General features: G+C 35.4%; 1 protein-coding gene across 1 annotated transcript in view; it reads right to left on the reverse strand.

The window, feature by feature from the left end:
- The window catches only part of LOC114046337 (vertebrate ancient opsin-like), a 234,071-nt gene that overhangs the window by 2,000 nt on the left and 211,579 nt on the right, over positions 1-20,492 (reverse strand). The window lies entirely within an intron of this gene.

Below are 20,492 nucleotides of genomic sequence, written 5' to 3' on the forward strand. Positions count from 1 at the left end.
AAGGAAGGAAGGAAGGAAGGAAGGAAGGAAGGAAGGAAGGAAGGAAGGAAGATTTGCCAGAAATAATGTGCAATAAGGTACTACTGTTGTAGTCTACACAACAAAAGAATACTTGAAGATATATTTTAGACCAACATAGTCTTGAGTCTTTAAACTGTAATTTAGAAGTAGGCATGAGGAATCTTCTCTTCCTAAGCCATTGAATATTTATTACTGCTTTGCAAATAGTTAAAGGAATATATTAACAATAAAGCTTAGCTCAAGAAAGGTACAAAATGGTGTAGCTAGAAAGAAAAATCAATGTATTTCTGTGGGTGTGACATGTCAGAAAATGTTTATGCTTTCCCAAACCACACGTGCTCATTTTCTGGTTTATTTCAATCATATTTTTAACCTGATATTGGGAAACATTTATACACAGAAATTAATATGATGAAAGACTTTTTGATATCATCAATGGGATTGCTTCCTCCAGCCATATAATCGGCAACCTTTGCACACCTTCTCATCCTGTGTTATTCTTATTCATTCTTTAAAAAAAAAAATTCTTCATAGAGGATATACCCCTCTCTAGAGATCTTTATCCTATTTTTTTTCTTTTTGTTTTGTTTTCAGTATATTGTGAACAACAGCTAACTCCCAAGTTATCCATCTGTTGTCTCTCATTTTTGTTCTCCAAGTGGCTCACCTTTTTTCCCAGGCCTAGGTAATCTTATATGTCATTTATTTAACACAAGTCGTCATTAGAAACATTCTGTAACCTGCTTATATTCCTGCCATGTCTTTCAGTTGTCTTTTGGTTTGCTGGTAACTTTCATTTTCCATGACATACATGCATTCCTTGGTGACTATTACTGGGAGAATATTGGTCTTTTAGAAATAGGCTTTTGCAAGTGGCAAGCAGTTTGGAATCAGTTAGAGAATGCCCAGTTTCTCAAAAGCAAACCAGCTTAATCTCTTCCTTAAATACACATTAATGTTTACCTTAAAAAACAGAACTTTACCACTGCCACCCATAAATAATCACAAGGTCTTATGCACATAAACCTCAAGGAAACACAACACAACTATTCCATACACACTTCCCTTTCTTCCCACCCCCCCAAAAAAAAACCATCCTGTTTCTTTTTACGAATTACTGAATTCTCATTTAAATAGTTTTGTTTGTTTTGTTTTGTTTTGTTTTTTTAACTAGCAGAGGCAGTCATGTGTTGTCAGGCCTTCACATACCTCTTGTCCCTTTTATCACCCAAAATTTTTTTACTCTGTGGCTACATAGTTGAATTTCTAAAACCAAATAAAATAAACCTCGAGGAATATGAAAGAAGGAAGGTTTCCAAAGCAATTTCTGTGCAAGGAAGGGTTAGTATCTACTTTACTGTAGGGAGTTTGTTTTATTGCAATATTTTCTTAAAGGAATAAGGGAAATATCAAAGAATAAAATGTAGAAAAACCTACAGGGATGTAAATAGGGAGAGTTATTGAATTACACAGGGAAGTTACTTGGCTCAGACATATGTCTTAATAACCAAGGTTCTGCTCTATAGCCCATTTGCAGTTAGTTTTCCATGCTGACAATTATATTCAGGCAAACCAGTGAAGAAGGCAGTATTTGTTTTATTTCTTCACTTGGGCTGATAACATCTGAGTCTGACCTATTATTGATGGAATGGAGTGCAGTGCAACTGTTCCATTTGCATATAAAGAATGTTCCCCACCTTAGTACTTAAAGTTCTCACAATATTTTTGCAAGCCATCCCATGCTCCTAGCCAGCCTACAGTGATATGCATTGACTTTCAACTGATTTTCCCTGCAGGCAAATGTTAGGGAAGCCATAGTCAGTTTTAGTGGGCATATTTTATTTCAACAGTGTGACAAAACCATAGAGTTAAATCTGAAACAGTATGAACACATTGTTCTTCCACCACAAGGCACATTCTTAAATTTGAACAGGGAAATTAGTAATTCATTTTGAGGATTCTCCCCCATTCAAATGTGATCACCATTAAGGAACAGTATTATATTGTTATAGGAGTTCTGGTCTTGGAGTGAGGAGGGATTTGTTTACAAATCCCACTTCCATTGTTTAATAGTTGGTTGACCTAAGACAAATAATTCAGTCTAATAAACCTCACATTATTTATCCACAAACTGGGAGTGGTAATAAAACAAGTAGCTACCTCAGGGTATGCCCAAATGAGTTAATTGTCCAAGATTCTACAAAACCTTAAAATGCTTAAATCAATGTTATATATTATTATAACATAGAAAAAGATGTTATTTTTCACTTAAAATAGCTATATCAGCATTAGAAGGCAAATTTAAAGTAATTTGCGGGACACACCTTAATTAGCCTTATCCACTTGATACCCTCATATATCTGAAAGTCATCCCTCAGATTTTAACCTTAGCAGTGATAGCACTAGTTTAATTAAAAGCATTCTGTTGGGCAAGTATCTGAATTTCAGGTAAGTTGGCAGAAAGTGTTCAGTCCTTTCATTGGATTGATTTATCAATAGTAAATCATGACTAAATTCAGCAAGAGGTATGATTAAAAATAACACCTCTCTGCTTAGTTAAGCTATTCAACAGAAAGCTGGCTGAGTAGCAGACTACCCCTATTATTCACTAATTACCTTTCATAAAATTTAAACCAATAAGTTTTGGGCTAGGGAGAGTTTTGGCTTAAGGCCACTGAGATTGAGGGTAGTAAGAAAATCTACTATAATGGATTTTTTTAAAAATTTGATTTTAGCAAAAGTACAATGAGCTTATTTTGCACAATATATAACCACGGAAGTTCAGTGAACATAGTAGAAAAATTTAAGTGATGACTGTAGTTACAGAGTGAGGGTGTTTTGTTTTGGCAGGGGGGGTTGTTTGTTTTGTTTTGTTTTGTTTTTAGGTATTTGGCATTCTTAGATGTTCCTGTCTGTTAATCTCATTGATTTTGCCCTCCCACATGATATTGCTCCTGGATTCTTATGGACATCCTTTTATTTTATTTTTTATTTTTCATTTTTTATTTCTTTTTTTGTCTATACCTATCATTTTATTAGTCTAGGGACCTCCTAGTTTGGAATCTTCTTCCAATAATACAAATCAACAACTCTATAACTTGAAGACTCAGAGAATCACCTGTGGGCTTGCCCATGTCACATAGCTAGTATATTTCAGAGACAGGACTTGAATCCAAATTTTGACTAGCCACTAATCACTATGCTACATGCCTTAGCACAGTGCCTGGCACATAATAGGTACACACTAAATGTTTGTTGACTTGCTTCTCTTGGGCATCATTATTACATGAGACAAACTCTTCATGGTTGAGAAGAATTTGGCCATTTAGACCAAATTCACATTTATAAGCCCCAAAGAGAATTTATAGGTGCCATTTAATCTTAACATTTTGTTTTATTAATTCATCTTTAAAAATTGCTTTCAAAGTCATTGAAAAAAGGAAGAAAAAAAACACTAGACAACATAACAAAACATTTAATGTGAAATATTTGATTTTTAGGACACTAGATTTTAAAAACAGTTGGGAACCAATCTTTGTTGACCATTCCCAAAATATACTGTACATTTTAGTACAAACTTGGCTGAATGTGCTCAGATTCCAACTGTTGAATCATTCAGATCGCCAATGTATATCCAAGTATATCTGTATTAAACATGTATTAAACATAAGTAATAACTCTAGTATCACCCAGATTGGTAATTCTCTTTGTATTTGCCACATGTTGAAGAAATCCATGTATTATGGATTTCATACTTTTCAATGAAAAGTTGAACAATGTGGTCTACTTAGAGGTGGACAAAAGTGCACAGTATTTGTTTAATTCTCTGACGCTGGCTTCCATGTTCCTTCCCAGTTCAAGAAAGGAAGCTGAGCCAGATCCCATAATACTTTAATACTTTGCAGTTTGTTTCCATTAAACAGCATACACTAGTCACACTAGCCAGAACTAGAGGAGAAATTGTAAAATTGTTAGCAATATGTCTCGGTTTATTTAACAGAAGCAACATTTTCTTTTTCCGTAATAAGAACCAGTATAGAAAAAAAATGTATACATCTTCCTTACAATATTATCCCAAGACTTCAATGAAAACAGTGTCCTAGGCCATATTAAATAAAAGTTGAATGTTAATACCAGAAGTGAGTGAAAACCAAGCAGGTCAAAGCATGACCATATATCAGGAATACCCTCCTTGCCTTAATATATCTAAATTATCCCTATAGTTTAGGGGTTTTTAACCTTTTCTCATGTCATGGACCCCTTTGGCAGCCTGGTGAAAAACCTACAGTCCCCTTCTCAGAATAATGTTTTTTTATTTTTTGGTTTTTTTTTTTGGTAAGGCAATTGGGTTAAGTGACTTGCCCAGAGTCACATAGCTAGTGAGTGTTATGTGTCTGAGACCAGATTTGAACTCAGGTCCTCCTGACTATAGGGCCAGTGCCCTATCCACTGCACCACTTAGCTGCCCCAGAATAATGTTTTTAAATACATGAAATAAAATAAAATACTTAACAGTAAAAAAGGAAACCAAATGTTAATGAAAATAAAGATGTATTTTTCCCCATCCAAGTTCACAAACCCCAAGATAAGTACCCTTGCTTTAAAAATAATAATTAGACAGCTAGGCCAATTAGACCTTCAAGATACAATTCAGTTGAGCAGTGTTTATTAATTTGTCAATTTCATCAATTTGGCAAAACACAAAAGTGTTGTTCCAATGGCAGGTAGCTGGCACAATGAATAGAGTGCCAGACCTAAAGTCAGGAAGACCCATCTTCCTGAGTTCAAATCTAGTCTCAGATACTTACTAGCTGTGTGACCTTGGGCAAGTCACTTAACCCTGTTTGCTTCAGTTTCCTCACCTATAAAATGAGCTAGAGAAGAAAATGGCAAACTACTCCAGTATCTTTGCCAAGAAAACCCTAAATGGGGTCACAAAGAGTCAGACATAACTGAAACAACTGAACAACAATACTGTTGCAATACTCTAACAATCTGACTAATATTTGAGGTACTCATCATGTTCAATATTTGCTCATCGTTTAATCTCTCCTTTCATGGAAATTATATCTAGATGGAAAGAAGTATTCCATAAGAATATAAAAATACCTTACAAATACAGAATAGAATGCGATAAGAAGAAAATGCTAAGATTGAGAAAGGAAAAATCAGAAGGTAACACTTCCAATTAATGATACTCTACCCTTTTGCCAAGAATGACACTGCTCCTTTTGCTCTTACCATCCAAAAGACTTTGTAAATTCATATTGTCCCAATGATAATCCTTTGTAGCCAAATCATCTAGCCAAATTATCTGGATTATAGCCCTTCCAAAAACAAAAACAGAAGACAAAACTCTCATAGAGTTAAGTAAACAAGCCCTCAGTGTATTTTTGAAATGTAATCAATATTTCAACAAAATCTAATTTTCTCACTGACATACTGCTTCTTTTCAATGCCATTCAAGTCAAGAAAGGAGAAAAAAAAGACCCACACATTGGGGAAGTATTTTCCTATACCAGATTTCCTTCCTTTACTAAAATGCTCTTTTTTGGTTTGCTATCATGTGTAAACATGGGCAGCAAAGACAAATATTTAGTATGAAATGCAGGAATAATCTATTAAATGCCTAACTCAAGCAAGTTCATTCTTGTTTAAGAAGTTAAATAGTATTATGTTGACTGATCCATTAAGACAAACTCTTGAATTACATAGAATTTTAAATATTGTTTTTGTCATGGATAACATTAAGTAAAATATGACAAGCCTCTATTTGGATACTCCTATTGAAGAATTTTATATATTTGATACATAATGTAGTTCCAACAAAAACTCACATTACTTAAAAAAATTCCATTGGATTTCACATGCTACAAATGTACAAAGTCCCCTTGTTTCCATACAAGGCAAATTCCTAATGTTTCCATTTTGATTTCGGTATGGAAACTATGAGACTGAAAAGAGGAGAGGAATAGGTGTATATGTATATATATATATATATGTATTGATCTAAACCTGTAATTTGAGTTGCTTGGGGCACTCAGTATGGTCTCCCAGCTACTCAATGTCAGAAGTAGGATTTGGACCGAGATCTTCTTGACTTTAAGACCACTGCTTTGTCAAGCTGCCTCCCTCCTTTGATCCATTAGTTCAGATTGCTTGATTAAGTCAAATTCTTATTTTCTGATATTTGTGAATGGTTTCCTGATGGTTGCATGATTAATCAAGGCAGCTATATTGAGTAAATAATGTGCCAGAGCTGGTATGTGTTTTCTATATTCTGCATGTTTCCATTGTGAAGTCATGCAGGTTTTGTAATATTGCCACTTGGGCATTAGCCTATAGGTAAATGAAGATATTTTTCTCTAAGTTCAAGAAGAAAATGTCTCTTAATTATTTTGTCAACTGTGTCAAACATTTTAATCCAAAAAAAATCTGACACATACCTTTCCAGGCTTTGGTTGGTGGGATCTAAATATCACCTTGGACATCTCTGTCATTCTATAAAAATGTGAATGTGGATATAATTGTATAACTGCATACACACATATCTACACACATATTTCTTTTATGTTGCCTTCTTTTCTCTTCCACTTCTGAAATCCTTTTGCAGTAAGAATTCCCATTTGCACCAATTACAGTTTCCAAAAAAAAAAATCAAATAATAATTGTCATTCATTTGTTGCTGGTTTTTTTCTTTTTTTGTTTTTTGTTTTTTTTTTGTTTTTGAAGGGAGGGAGAAGTGATATGACTTTCGGTAATAGTAGAGCAATGTTGATAGAAACTTTTCAACAGCAGCTTTAAAGTGTATAACTAGTGTTTAAATCTAACCAGTATAATTAGTGTTTAAATGCCTTGTCAGACATCAGGGTACCCTATTTTAATCCTTGAAGAGGAGTTTGTGTGTAACCCATGCCTTTTTCTAGCTTATGGGAAGGAATGTATATTGGTTACATGAAAAAAAAGTTATCTTTACTGATGTCAGTTCAAACAAAAAAAGGTTCCTGATGGGTTAGTTATGTAAAAACTTTGCACCCATTACCACATTTCACGTCTTGTTTTGTTCTAGATGGCGCATAGTTATTCAATTCTTCAGATAGAAGCCAGTGTACTTTTTTAACAGCTTTGAGGGTTTTTTTGTATGATGATTTTTTAAATGAAATGTGTACTCTCCAAACTAATTAAAGCTTGAGGTTTTCCAGGAGTCACATTTTAACAGTGTTTGTATACATTTTAACTCTTTGATATTTTCTATTTTGGTTTTGTATATTTTTAAGTATGCACAGTGTACAGACTTTTTCTTGTAAATAAAACATGTTTTCATTTGTCTAGTAGTTCAGATGTCTTCTTTATTTTGTGGTGCCAAATATATGTTAACTAAGCAATAACATAAGAGTTGCCCCCCAAAAACGTTATTTTTTAAAATCTACTTACCCCCAAAAATGTATTGATTAGAGAGAGTGGTGACAGGCAAAAAAAAAGAAGAAGAAAAAAAGAAAGAAAAGAAAAGTGAATTCTTGGAAAATCCTTAGCAGTTGCACCTTCAAGGATTAGAAAGAGAATAGGATAGATTGAAAGGTATTAGAGTGAGTGAAGATTGAGGCATATTTTGGAAATGGCTGAAGTAGAAATTTATTTTACTTGACTATACATGTTTGTCAAAGTGTTTTATTTTTCTTGCTTTCTCAATGAGGAGTAGAAGGTAGGTAGAAAGACTGAACTTGAAAATAAAATTTAATTAAAAGAGAGAAAACAGGGTAGTTGGCTTCATTCCTGGGCTTCTTTGGGAGATATTGGAGCTTTAAGTGGTCTATGAAGAAAGAATTAGATGGATGTAACCATCATCCTAAAACTCTAGTAAAAGGCCTGAAAGTGAATATAAGAATGGCCCATAACTGAAGCTAAAACAGGAGACTTTTTTTTTAGTTTTTGGTGAGGGTAATTAACGTGCAGCAGAGCTCCCAAAAGGCAAAATCCAGCAGGGAAAAACTTGGGGAAAATGGGAGGGGATAGTGGTGGAAAATGTTGTAACACACTTTTACTAGCCAAGCACCTAGACTAAGTTATTTACAAATGGACTCCATTCCACACCAAATATTAGGTTATTCTACTTGATTGAGTTTTATTAAGCCTTTGCAATGGAAATAAATCATAAGAGGGAAGACCACTGACATTCTGATGGCCTAGAAACATTCCAAAATTCAAATTAGCCTTGCTGTTTTAACACTTACCTTGAGTGAGGAAAATCTGTTAATTAAACTCATATGGAGAAGAAATTTTGTCATTCATGTTTTCCAGGTTAGCATGTGAAATCCTTGAGGGAGAGCCTTGGGAATTTTTTATATAATAGCTTATGTGAACAGTTGGGGAATTCTAGGGATATAAATCACTCTTGACAGATGTGCTGAATTAGAGAACATTTCTTCCGCAACCTTCAAGTTATCTTCCTCCCCCCCCCACCAAGATGACTGCATTCTTTTAAATAATTAAAATTAAGTCCTAGCTCTGCTCTCCGGAAGTAGAAGGTGCCATAAGTGGAAAACACACATCAACACTCAGAATACCAAAGGATAGTTGGTATGCCACTCTAGACCAAGAGGTGAATAGCTTTTTTATCTCTGAGGGTCACCAAAGGTGTGTAAGGGGTCTGCAGGAGCCATTGTCAGGCAGAAAGGGAGATAGAAAGGAGGAAGGGAAAAAAAGAGAATTGAAAAAAATGGAAGAAACCTGTTTTTTAAATGAAAATGGACAAAGGATGTCCGTGATACTGCTAGATCTCATCCACCCTGATATCTAAATGAAACCCAGATCTAGGTACATCAAAACCTGATAAAGGTACTGAATTCAATAAACTTTCAAGATTAGTATTCCTGGAATTAACATATGCATTGAGTTCGGTCAATGATAATGTTTCAGTGAGGGTTTTTAAATCATTGGTTAGTTATTGTTTTACTGGGAGATATTACTTCCAATGAAAGGACCTAAATTCATTTGTATGAATCCTTTGAATTCTCCAAGCCCTGGAATTCAGCCTGGTTGTTAAAGTAGGGGTATAGCAAGACTAAGAGCAAAGGAATGAGCTGAAAAACATGTTGGAAATAATATCATTCAACTCTCTCACTTTACTGATGAAACTGAGGCCCAGAGAAGAGAGAAGCAACTTTTCCAATATTCATGTATTCTTGTAATGCACACACATACACACACACACACACACACACAAATACAAGCTACTAACAGGTATTATGTCACAATGACTACAGGCTACAGGATCGTAGACCTAAGGGCTGGAAAAGACCCTAGAGACAATAGCTTTATTTTATAGATGAAAAAACTGAAGGCAAGAAATGTTCAGTGACTAAAGTAAAATATGTGGTCCATGGCAAAGCCAGGATTAAAACCCAGATACTTTCACCCCAGAATCAGTCCCTTTCCCATAGAAACATACTTCCTCTGACTGCCTCCAGGTCTCCTTCCATAACACTGCTACATTTCTAGGTCTTTCTCTCATTCTCATTTTGGTTTTTATACTCCCTGCTTTGAAATTTGCAGATGACAAGGCCCATAACTTATCTGATTTAATAAGATAGACTCAAGTTCATGGGATCTGGTCAAACTTGACATCTGTCACCTTCAACAGAGTGGCTGCACCTCTTTCTCTTGATGAGTTTCTCAACATTTGTTCTATTCTTCTAGTAATTATAGCTTCCAATTCAGATTCCTCTTACTTTATTGGGGAGAACAATGCATCCTGTGATATGATCCTGATCCCTTTATCATTCAATTAGCTCATTTGGCAAGCTTTTCCTGTCCCTCTACCCTCAAAAGATCTCAAGGTTTTGTGGAACTAGGATCATAGTTCATAGATTTAGTGGCAAGTAGACATAACCTTAGAGTTCATCTATTTCAAACTCCCTCATTAACGATGAGGAAATAGATTCAGATATGTTAAGGGATTTGCCAAAGGTTATACATGGAAGTGGCAGGACTAGAGTTTGCATCCTTTTTGGATTTTCCAGTTCGAAAGTACCATTAGGTACTTTAGAACACAATAGGAAAACACAATATTTTCACCAAAATTTGGGTTATAAAGAGGATTGAAAAGCATTCTAGGCTAATTAATCTTTTAAAAGAAATTTCTTAGAGGAGTCTTGGAAAGAATAAAAGAGATTGATTTACTTTTAAGTCCATCTTCTTGTGTAAACAGCAAAGTTTGTATCATCATATTTTCAACTTTTTTAGCTTCCTTTGTATTTACTAGAAAACAGTGATTTTGTTAGAAAAAAAAGTTTTCCTCTTAAAATTATTGTGCACAAAAAAATGAACTAGGGTTTGAACCTAGGTCCTCTGACTCCAAATTGAGTGCTTCCCACAATAAGACACTGCTAATCATGAAAAGTAATTCCTCTTTAAAAATATCAGGGGAGATAATACTAGGTCATATTTATATTTCAATACTTTAAAGATACACAATTTTGTCATGATAGGTAATCCCTCCAATGCAGATTCAAATCCCTCTATTAATAATATCCTTAGTGGCCCTGAGAGCTTAAGAAAAAAATTATAGACAAAAAAATTCACCATGGGACCATAGACTTAAAGCTTGAAGAGATCTTGTCCAAATCTCTCATTTTATAGATGCAGAAATTGAAGCACAGAGAAGATGAGTGGTTCACCCATGGTGATAAAGGTCAGGTAGAGCATAAAGGAAGGCACTCTCTCTAGGACTTTCCTGAATGCCCTGCCCCTAGAGTAGTAGCAGGAAAGAGAAATTGCAGAGCAAAGATTGGAACTCCAAAGTGAATGGTTTTTCCCTGACTCTTTACCTTGTCAACCTTGAAACAACAATCTCTTAATTTGTCTTTAAAAAAAAAATACAGATCTTTTAAACCATTTTTTAAAGTGTTTTCATATGCATATATATTTTTTAATTTTCAGTTCCAAATTTTTTTCTTCCTGCCAATCTCTCCCACACCCATTGAGAAGGCAAGAAATAGTATACCCATTATACATATAAAGTCATGCAAAACAAAGAAAAAGAGAGAGAAATAATGAAAGGAAGAAAGAAAGAAAGAAAGAAAGAAAGAAAGAAAGAAAGAAAGAAAGGAGGAAGGAAGGAAGGAAGGAAGGAAGGAAGGAAGGAAGGAAGGAAGGAAGGAAGGAAGGAAGGAAGGAAGGAAAGGAAGGAAGGAAGGAAATGAAGGAAAATATGCTTCAAATCTGTACTCTGAGATCATCATTTCTCTATCAGGATGTGGGTAGCAATTTACATCATGAATCCTTTGGGAGTGTGGTGGATCATTGTTTTTGTCACAGTAACTAAATCTTTCATAGTTGATTATCTTTACAATATTGCTGTTACTTTGTAGACTAGAGATTCCCAAACTTATTTGGCCTACCACCCCCTTTTCAAAAACATTACTTAGCATTCCCATGGAAATCTACTTTTTTTTAACCTTTTGACAATTTTTTAAAAATTTGCATTATTTCAAAAAATATAAAATATATTTTAAAATATATCTTAAATTTAATAATTTATTATAAATTTCTGGTTTTTTCCCTGCATCAAAATTTTGGTGATGCAATATTGTGTCATGTAACCATATAGTATTGCACTGTAAACAAGTCATTATACTTACATATTCCTGTCAATGCATTCTGGACTTCCCAACATGTGGTGCATTACCTGCTATCACTTCCTTGTTAAGACCTGTTGGCAGACTTAACCATTGATCAGTTATAACTTGCATTTTGTGTGTTTATTTGGGAAATAATGTAATCACTATGACTTTAACTCTGTTACACAACAGAAAAAACATGTATGAATGGTTTTTCAAAATTTTCTTCTCTTCTTTCCTTATGTTCCATCACCCTCTTATTTTTGTTCAATGCCCCCCAATTGTACCTGAGGCTACCACTGCCCCCCTGGATCATTTCAGTGCCCCCAGGGGGTGGTATTGCCCACTTTGGGAACCTATGAAGATTGTTCTCCTGATTCTGCCCACTTCAGTTTGCATCAGTTCATATAAGTCTTCCTAGCTTGTTTTCTGAAATCATCACCTTCATCATATCTTGTAGCACAATAGTACTCCATCACATTTATATAGACTTAATTTTTTCAGCCATTCTTCATTTAATGGACATTGCTTCAATTTCTAGTTCTTTATCACCACAAAAAGACCTGTTATAAATATTTTTGTATGCATGGGTCCTTTTCCTTTTCTCTTTGATCTCTTTAGGGTATAGATGTAATAACAGTATTGCTATGTCAAAAATTATGCACAATTTTATAATCCTTTGGGCTTTGTTCCAAATTATTTTCCAGGATGGTTGAACCATTTCACAGCTCCACCAACGGTAGATTAGAGTACTTATTTTCCCACATTCTCTCTAGCATTTATGATTTTCCTTTTCTGTCATCTTAACCAATCTGATGGATGGGAGGAGGTACTTTAGAGTTGTTTTAATTTTCATTTCTCTAATTGTCAGTGATTTAGAGCATTTTTTTTCTTATGACTATTATAGCTTTGATTCTTTCTCTAAAAACTGCCTGTTCATACCCTTTATCAATTGAGGAATAGTTCCCATATTTATATAAATTTGGCTCAGTTCTTTATATATTTAAGGAATGAGTTCCTTATTGGAGAAACTTGCCACAAAATTTCCCCCAGTTTCCTGCATTCCTAATTATGACTACACTGGTTTTGTTTGTGCAAAAACTTTTAAGTTTTATATAATCAAAATTATATATTTCTCCTCCTATGAACCTATTTATTTCTTGTTTAGTCATTATCTCTTCCCTCTCCATTGATATGATAGGTAACTTCTTCCATGCTCTTCTAATTTGTTTATGATATCACCTTTTTATATCTAAATCATGTACACATTTCCTGCTTATGTTGGTATATGATATGAGTTGTTGATCTATGCCTAGTTTCTGCCAGACTGCTTTCCAGTTTTCCCAACAGGTTTTGTCGAATATTGTACACTTAATCTATTCCATTAATTAACCACTATTTTTCATTCAGTACCAAATCATTTTGATGATTAGCTTCTCTCAATTTATCTAAGATCTCAGAAATGCATCTTACCACCTAACCTACCCTGAGAGGCTTTGCAGATTGGGTAGGACCTGACAGACTTTATGTTCCATGGGCACAGGATTTGAGAACCCAAAATCACCTCCATGAGTGATGAGGTACTAAGCAGAGGACATTAGCAAAGAAAAATGTCCACTTCTACTGAATATAAGGAGACATTAAAATAAAATCTAGATTAATGGTACTTTAGGATGGCAACTTTAACTACAGACTAAATTTAGGAACTATAAAGCTGAGTAATTATCTCTTAGGTAAATAGCAGAGTACTATAAAACTGTATGTCTTAAAATGCTATGATAGTCCTTGAGTCTAATGGTAACCATAGTTCCAAAATGTGATTATTTCAAGAGATAGTGTGTGTGTTTAGATTAAAAGAAACCTTAGTGTTCATATACCACTACCTTTTCCTATCCAAAAGCACTAAAATTCATCTTAAATATATATGTTTGTTCAAATCTATTTTGACACCCCAGATTCCTATCTATGAGGAACTGGCCTGGACTAATGTCATCTTTAATCATCACAACCAAGTAAATATCAGACTTTTCATGCTGGTAGAGTAAAAGCAGATATGACAGCCTGATCAACCCTAAGCTTTCTGTTAGAAATAACATTTCATAAGCTGTTTTCCCAGATACTGTCCTAACTATATTGTATCATGCTGAAGAAACAAACAGTAGTTAACTTGAAGAATGAGGCTCCAGCTGAGAGGCTGATCACAAAAAAAAAAATCAAGCTACAAAGAGTAACCAATGGCTTCAGAAAATTCATCTTCAGCAGAGTTGTCTTGCTAAAAATTAGAGGTGCATAGAATGAAGTTTTCCAACCATCCTTTGATTGTTAAACAACAAATAACACTAGCATGAAAGGATTAAAGTGGGACCCCCAAAAAAGCTCATGCTTTCATCAATAAAACCTGTTAGTGTTAGTCTGAGGGAATACAGTTTGGGGGGGGGGGTCCAAAATGGTGCATACCTTCTCTGTGATAACTGCTACTGTCCATAGTATTTACATGGACTTTGAGTTCTTCTAGTAATGATGAGATAGCAGAGTTCCTTTATGCCAGGACAAAAATGTGAGGTATAGTCATGGAACAGGTTTTTGGTTATAAATTATAAATTATAAATAATAAAATTAATTGGTACAGAGTCCAAGAACCATGCCTTATTCACACAAATTCTAAACAAAATAAAAAGAGCCATGCAAATTTGTGAGCCTGCACACATGCCCACACACACACACACACACACACACACACACACACACACACATGTACCAAGGTCCTTATAACAGAATTAGAAATAGCAATAAAGCAAAAAGATGGGGAAAGCATGTGAATTGGACCAAGTGTACACAGACAAGAGTGCTAGAAGACTTCATTGTGAAGGTTTTGACAGATTGATTCACATAGCATCTGAAGAAAGCAAAATAATAAAAGTATGGGGAAAATACGAAAAAAAAATATTGAAAAAAAGTGTCCAAGAAAAGGTCAACAGCTTCCAATTTATATTATTTTAAGTCTTTTTTTTTCCAGAGGCAATTGGAGTTAAGTGACTTGCCCAGGGTCAAACAGTTAATAAGTGTCTGAGGCTGGATTTTAACTCAGGTCTTCCTGACTCCAGGACTGGTGCTCTATCTACTGCACCACCTAGCTGCCCCAACTTATATTCTTACTTTCTTGTCTATATAAAAATTTTATGAGACTTATATTTAGGACATTGCAGTGAGGGCATTATTGGGGAATGGGAATACTTTCACACGAGATATCCTATAGTGGATCCCATCTTTACTATCACTCAATTGACTGAAAGATGTAGAGAATACAAGGTTCCACTATATTTATAGTTGATCAATTATAACAAAGCTTTTGATTCAGTAGAGCAAAACAGTTTTAAAAGCTCTCTTGCAATACATGCTCTCTTTCAATCCAGCTATACATCAAAATCATTTAAGATTCCTTGAAAGATATTACTTTATTATGTAACCTTTATTTAATGGCCTTCTAATCATAAAAATATGGTGATAAATTAAACAGGGAAATATATGCTTGCCCATGGTGTTTACTGATATAATGGAGAAGATTCACTGCAGAGATGAAAGTTTAGAGGCACTGTGTTAGATGCTGGAGATACAAAAATGAAAAAGTGACTGACCACAAGAAACTTTCATTATATCAGAGGAAACAATGTGTACATATATAATTATATGCAAAATAAATGAAAGGCTATTTTCATGTGGAGAGTACCAACATCTAGGGAAATCAGAGGAGGCTTCATGTAGAGGATGGCACTTCAGTCAAGCTCTGAAGGAAATTAGAGGTTGTAAAAGGAAGAAGAGAGGAGGAATGACATTCCATGTGTGGGTGAATGCTCTGTGCAAAGGGAGACAGAGAGCTATGTAAGGGTAGTCTGACTACACTATAGTAAGAGGAAGAATAATATACACTATGGATGGAAAGGTAAGGTGGAACCAGGTAGTGAAGAAATTTAAATACCAAACAGAGAATTTCAATTTTGATCCCAGAGCTAATAAAAAGTCACTGGCATTTATAGGAAGTTGCTTGGTTATATTTGCCCTATAAAAACGTTACTTTGGTAGCTGTGTGGAGAATGGATTGTGTGAGAATTTGTTTTGTTTGACTCCGCATGTTTGTTACAATGGTTTTTGTTTTTTGTTTCTTTTTTTTTTCAATTTTTTTGGGGGGAAGTGAGAGACAAAGAAAGATACGTGTTTTTTTAATTATATTATATTAATATTTCCAAAGAACATATGCTGCTGAGGTGGGAGGGATGCTTGAGGCAGGGAGATTGGCTAAGAACCTATTTGCAATAGTCTAGGTGAGAGATGAGGAGAATCTGAACTAGACTGGTGGTACTGTGATTAAGTGGAAAGGAATGGATTCAAGAGAACCAGATGTAGAATTGGCAAGATTTGGCAACTGATTGGATGTAGGGAATGAGGGAGTGTGAGAAGTCAAGGGTGACATCAAATTTGTGAACGTGGGTGACTGAAAGGTCAGTGATACTCTCGAAAGAAACAGAGAAGTTGGAAAAGGGTGGATGGTGTTGGGAGTGAAGCCTGTATCCAGGGAACGATTTTTTTTTAATAATGAGAGGAAACATATAAAGATCTATGCCTTATTTCACTGAAGCTAAGCAAAACAAAATAATCTATAAAAAATTATAAAAATCAAGGAACCTGCTCACCCCTTGTGACTTCTGTGAGTGCTTCAATGATATTGTACAGAATATTCACTTTCAAACAATCCAAGCAGGAAAGAAAAGTTGATGTAAGGGAGTGCCATTCCTGAAATGCACTCCTCCCTCTATATCTCTGCATTCTGAAATCCTTCTTAGATTGCAATGTTGCAGTGAATAGGATTCTGGACCTGGATCCAGGAAGACTGAAATGGGTCTCAAACATTTCTTAACTGTGTGACTGTGGGCAAGTCACTTAAAAAAAAAAACTCAACTTGCCTCAGTTTCCTTAGCTGTAAAAAGAGGATAGCCGCAGTACCTATTTTTCAGGGTTGTGGTGAGGATCAAACAAGATAATATTTGTAAAATGCTTAGCACAGTACTTGCCACCTAGTAGACACCATGTAAATGCTTATTCTCTTGTCTTCCCTCTCCTTTCTTTCTCTCCTTTCAAACCCAACTCAGATATCACTTTCTGGCTCAGAAATGACCTTCACTATTGAAGTTTCCTGTGATTTTCCAAGATGAAAGAGGTCTCCCCAAATGTACTGTCACTCTTCATTGTGACTTCTTTAAACTTAACACATTCTACCATGCAGCAGGCTAATTTTTAAAAATAAGTTTTATTGATAACCTTTGTTTTATATAATATAGCATGTATTATTATAATACATAATAAATTAACATAAAATAGGGACCTTCTAACTCCCAATCCCATAATTGAATCTGCCATTGTAACTAAGAAAAATAATTACCCAAAACTGGTGCAATGACTCAGTCTGACAACATATGCAGCAGTCTGTCCCCAAAGTTGTCTGTCCAGTAAAGGGAGGGTGTGTTAATGATCTTGTCTCTGAGACCAAAATTGGCTATTACAATTACTCAGAGTTCCGTTTCCTTTTTTCTCGTACTAATTTGTGTGTGTATGTATCTGTGTTGCTGCCCTGATCGGATTGAAAGATCCCTGAGGACGGGGATTGGCTCATCTTTGTGTTCCCAGTGCCTCTCACAATGCATGGAACATAGTAAGTGCTTACTAAACATCTGTTGAATTGAATTAGAACAAACTACCCAACATAGAGTGTTGTGGGTAGACCCCAGCTTAGGAAAGTATCTGTGAAGAGAAGGCCCTAGAGGAAAAGCTCACTGGGGAGTTATAATGAAAGGTAATTATTACTGCTGGGTTCCTGCCTAATGAAATGTACCCACCATGAAACCACTGAGTGAGTCTCTACAAGCTGGTAGACCATTTGGGAAATAAGCGTTCCATCACTGTGCACAGACAAATAGCTAGGATCTTAATTCAGTTCAATCAAATAGGCATTTGCTAAGCCCCTTCAAGGAGCACAGCTCCCCTTTCAGGCACTGAGGATATGAAGATGAAATAAGACACTATCCTTGTCCTCAAGGATCTTATTCTCTTAATAATGATGATGATGATAACAACAATGGATTTTACATACACTTTATACAGAATACTTTGTTTCTCATAACAGGCCTGCTGTTCAGATTTCTCCATTATGTCCCAGAGAACTCTATGTGCTAAAAGATCACTTCATCCCTAAAATTCACACCTCAAAAGTACCCTCAGCCCCTGCAACCTCTCCTTCTGGTTGGATGGCTTCTCCTCCCACTTTCTATTTTAGGAGGGCAGCTAGGCTCATCACCTCTTCATTGCTAACCAGGTTTTACTCTAGACTCCTCCATTGTGACCCAGCATCTCAACTGATACCTTCTTTCAGCTTCCTTTTTTTGTGTTGTGCTCCCCCATTAGAATGTAAGCACCAGGAGTACAGAGACTGTCTTTCTTTTTTTGCTTATGTTTGTATTGCCAGCTCTTAGCACAGCCAGACACATAGTAACTGCTTGATAAAGGCTTATTGACTGACCAACTACAAAAATTATCATCTCTATAAATTACAAGAGAAAATGAGACTCAAGAGAGTTGAAATGCCCAGTTACAGAAGAAGCTAGGTGGCATATGGAATAGAGTACTGGGGCTGGAATGAGGAAATACTGAGTTCAAGTAAGTCCTAAGACACTTACTGGACAAGCCACCCGATCTTTTTCTGCCTCAATTTCTTCATGATGTGACATTTAAAAAGTTCAAGAGGCATAGTTTCTGGGTAATTAATCATTTTATTAATAATACTAACATTTTATTAATAAAAGAAGTCAGTGGCACTCTTGAATGTCAAAACCCCTCATGGCAGAGGGCTCACAACTTATATGCCCTTGGAAAAGTGGGCGTTTCTCAGGGTGGCAATCAACTCTAGTTGATTGACAACTAATGAGAAAATGAATATTATGATGAGATGTAGGTCCATTCTAATAAGGGTCTTGGGAGTATATGACTTGGATCACCCAAATCTCTTGGTCAAAGAGACTTATCCATCTATCTATCTATTTATCTATCTATCTAAGTCAAAGAAGGAATCCACTTCTACCCTAGACCAGTCTGACCAAACACAATGAGCAGGAATTTACCAATTCTCTCAGCCTGGTTGGGTAAGTTTCCCCCAAGATTTCCTACAATGGCTGATTTTTAAATAAGAAAGTAGAAAATCCTTTAATCTTAATTCAATAATTGTTTATTACTATAAGAAAGAAATAATCATTTCTCTCAATGAGATGTGCTCATTTGAAAAAAAAAGTACCTTAAGGTACTATAGAAATGCTAATTAGTATTGTTATCATCATCATCATCATTACTTGCCTGAGGTTATTATGCAACTACTGTCATTCAGTCATTTCTGTATGACCAACTCTGTGACCCCATTTGGAGTTTTCTTGGCAAAGATACTGGAATGGCTTATCATTTCCTTTTCTGACTCATTTTACAGATGAGTAAAGTGAGGCAAACAGGGTTAAGTGACTTGCTCAGGGTCACACAACTAGTAAATGTCTGAGGCCAGATTTAAACTTAAGAAGATGAGTCTTTCCGACTCCAGGCCTGGCACTTTACCTACCACCTAGCTGCCCTATTATACAGCTAATAAGTCACCAAAACAGGAATTCAAAATCAGCTCCCCAACCTCCAAATTCCCAGACTTTTGCCACCAGATCTCATTGCTTTTTTCCCACATGTTCCTTTTAAACCAAACAGATAAATGACTTGGCTGTTGGGCTTGATCCAGCATCCTTAGGTCAACAAACTTAGGCATCCTTAAACACAAGAAATAAAAAGATTTTCCAAAGAATCTCTTCTATGCTTCAGGTTTTCTGAATTATGACTTAATAATGACTTTTTGCTGCAGTGCTTAGAGTGCTGGACTTTGAACCAGGAAGACCTGAGTTCAAATCTTACTAGATGCATGACCCTGAGTATGTCATTTAACTTCTGTCTGCCTCAGTTTTTTCATTTGTAAAATGGAGATAATAATAACACCTAACAGAGTAATTATAAGGGTCAAAAATAACAAATATAAGTGATTTGCAAACCTCAAAGCCTTATATAAATGATATTATTATTATTATTATTATGTTAGTGGAAACAGTGCAACTCATGTAGGGGCTATGAGATAATATTTTTAAATTACCATGGAACCTTTTGGGGCAATAGACTTTAAGTTTCAACATTCTAAACATCCTATAAAGAACCATTTATACATCCTTTTTCTATGATAATCATAGAATAGATGGCATTTTATTTAATTTAGCAGTTTAGTATTACTGTCTTAAACTATTCTCGAGTTGCTTCATGTGGGTCAGAGCCTGCATTAGAATTATGGAATCTCTGAGTTGAAAGAGATCTCAGAGGTTGTGTATACCTAAACAATGTATACCTAAACAAGAATTCTCTCTACCACAAAAAGGAAACCCACTGTGTCCCAAAGTAGTACATTACACTTCTGGACAGTTGTAGTGGTGAGAAAGTCTTTGCTTTGGTACTGTCAGAATCTGATTCCTAGCAATGTCTACTCATTGTCCATAGTTCTGCCCACTGGGGCCAAGTAGAACAGATTTAATCCTGAATAGAAATGATAGCCTTTCAAATATTTAGAAAGAAATCATATTCCCTCTGAGGCTTTTCTCTTTAGGCTAAACATATGTAAGGAAAGATTAATCTCCATTTTCCTGTGCCCTGATTCAGGTTTCTGTAGCAATGCTCCCTGGTTTCTAAGAACGTGTGTGTGTGTGTGTGTGTGTGTGTGTGTGTGTGTGTGTGTGTGTG

This window comes from Vombatus ursinus, unplaced genomic scaffold, assembly GCF_900497805.2.
Source record: "Vombatus ursinus unplaced genomic scaffold, bare-nosed wombat genome assembly UNPS02014781.1, whole genome shotgun sequence".
Classification (NCBI taxonomy): Eukaryota; Metazoa; Chordata; class Mammalia; order Diprotodontia; family Vombatidae; genus Vombatus; species Vombatus ursinus.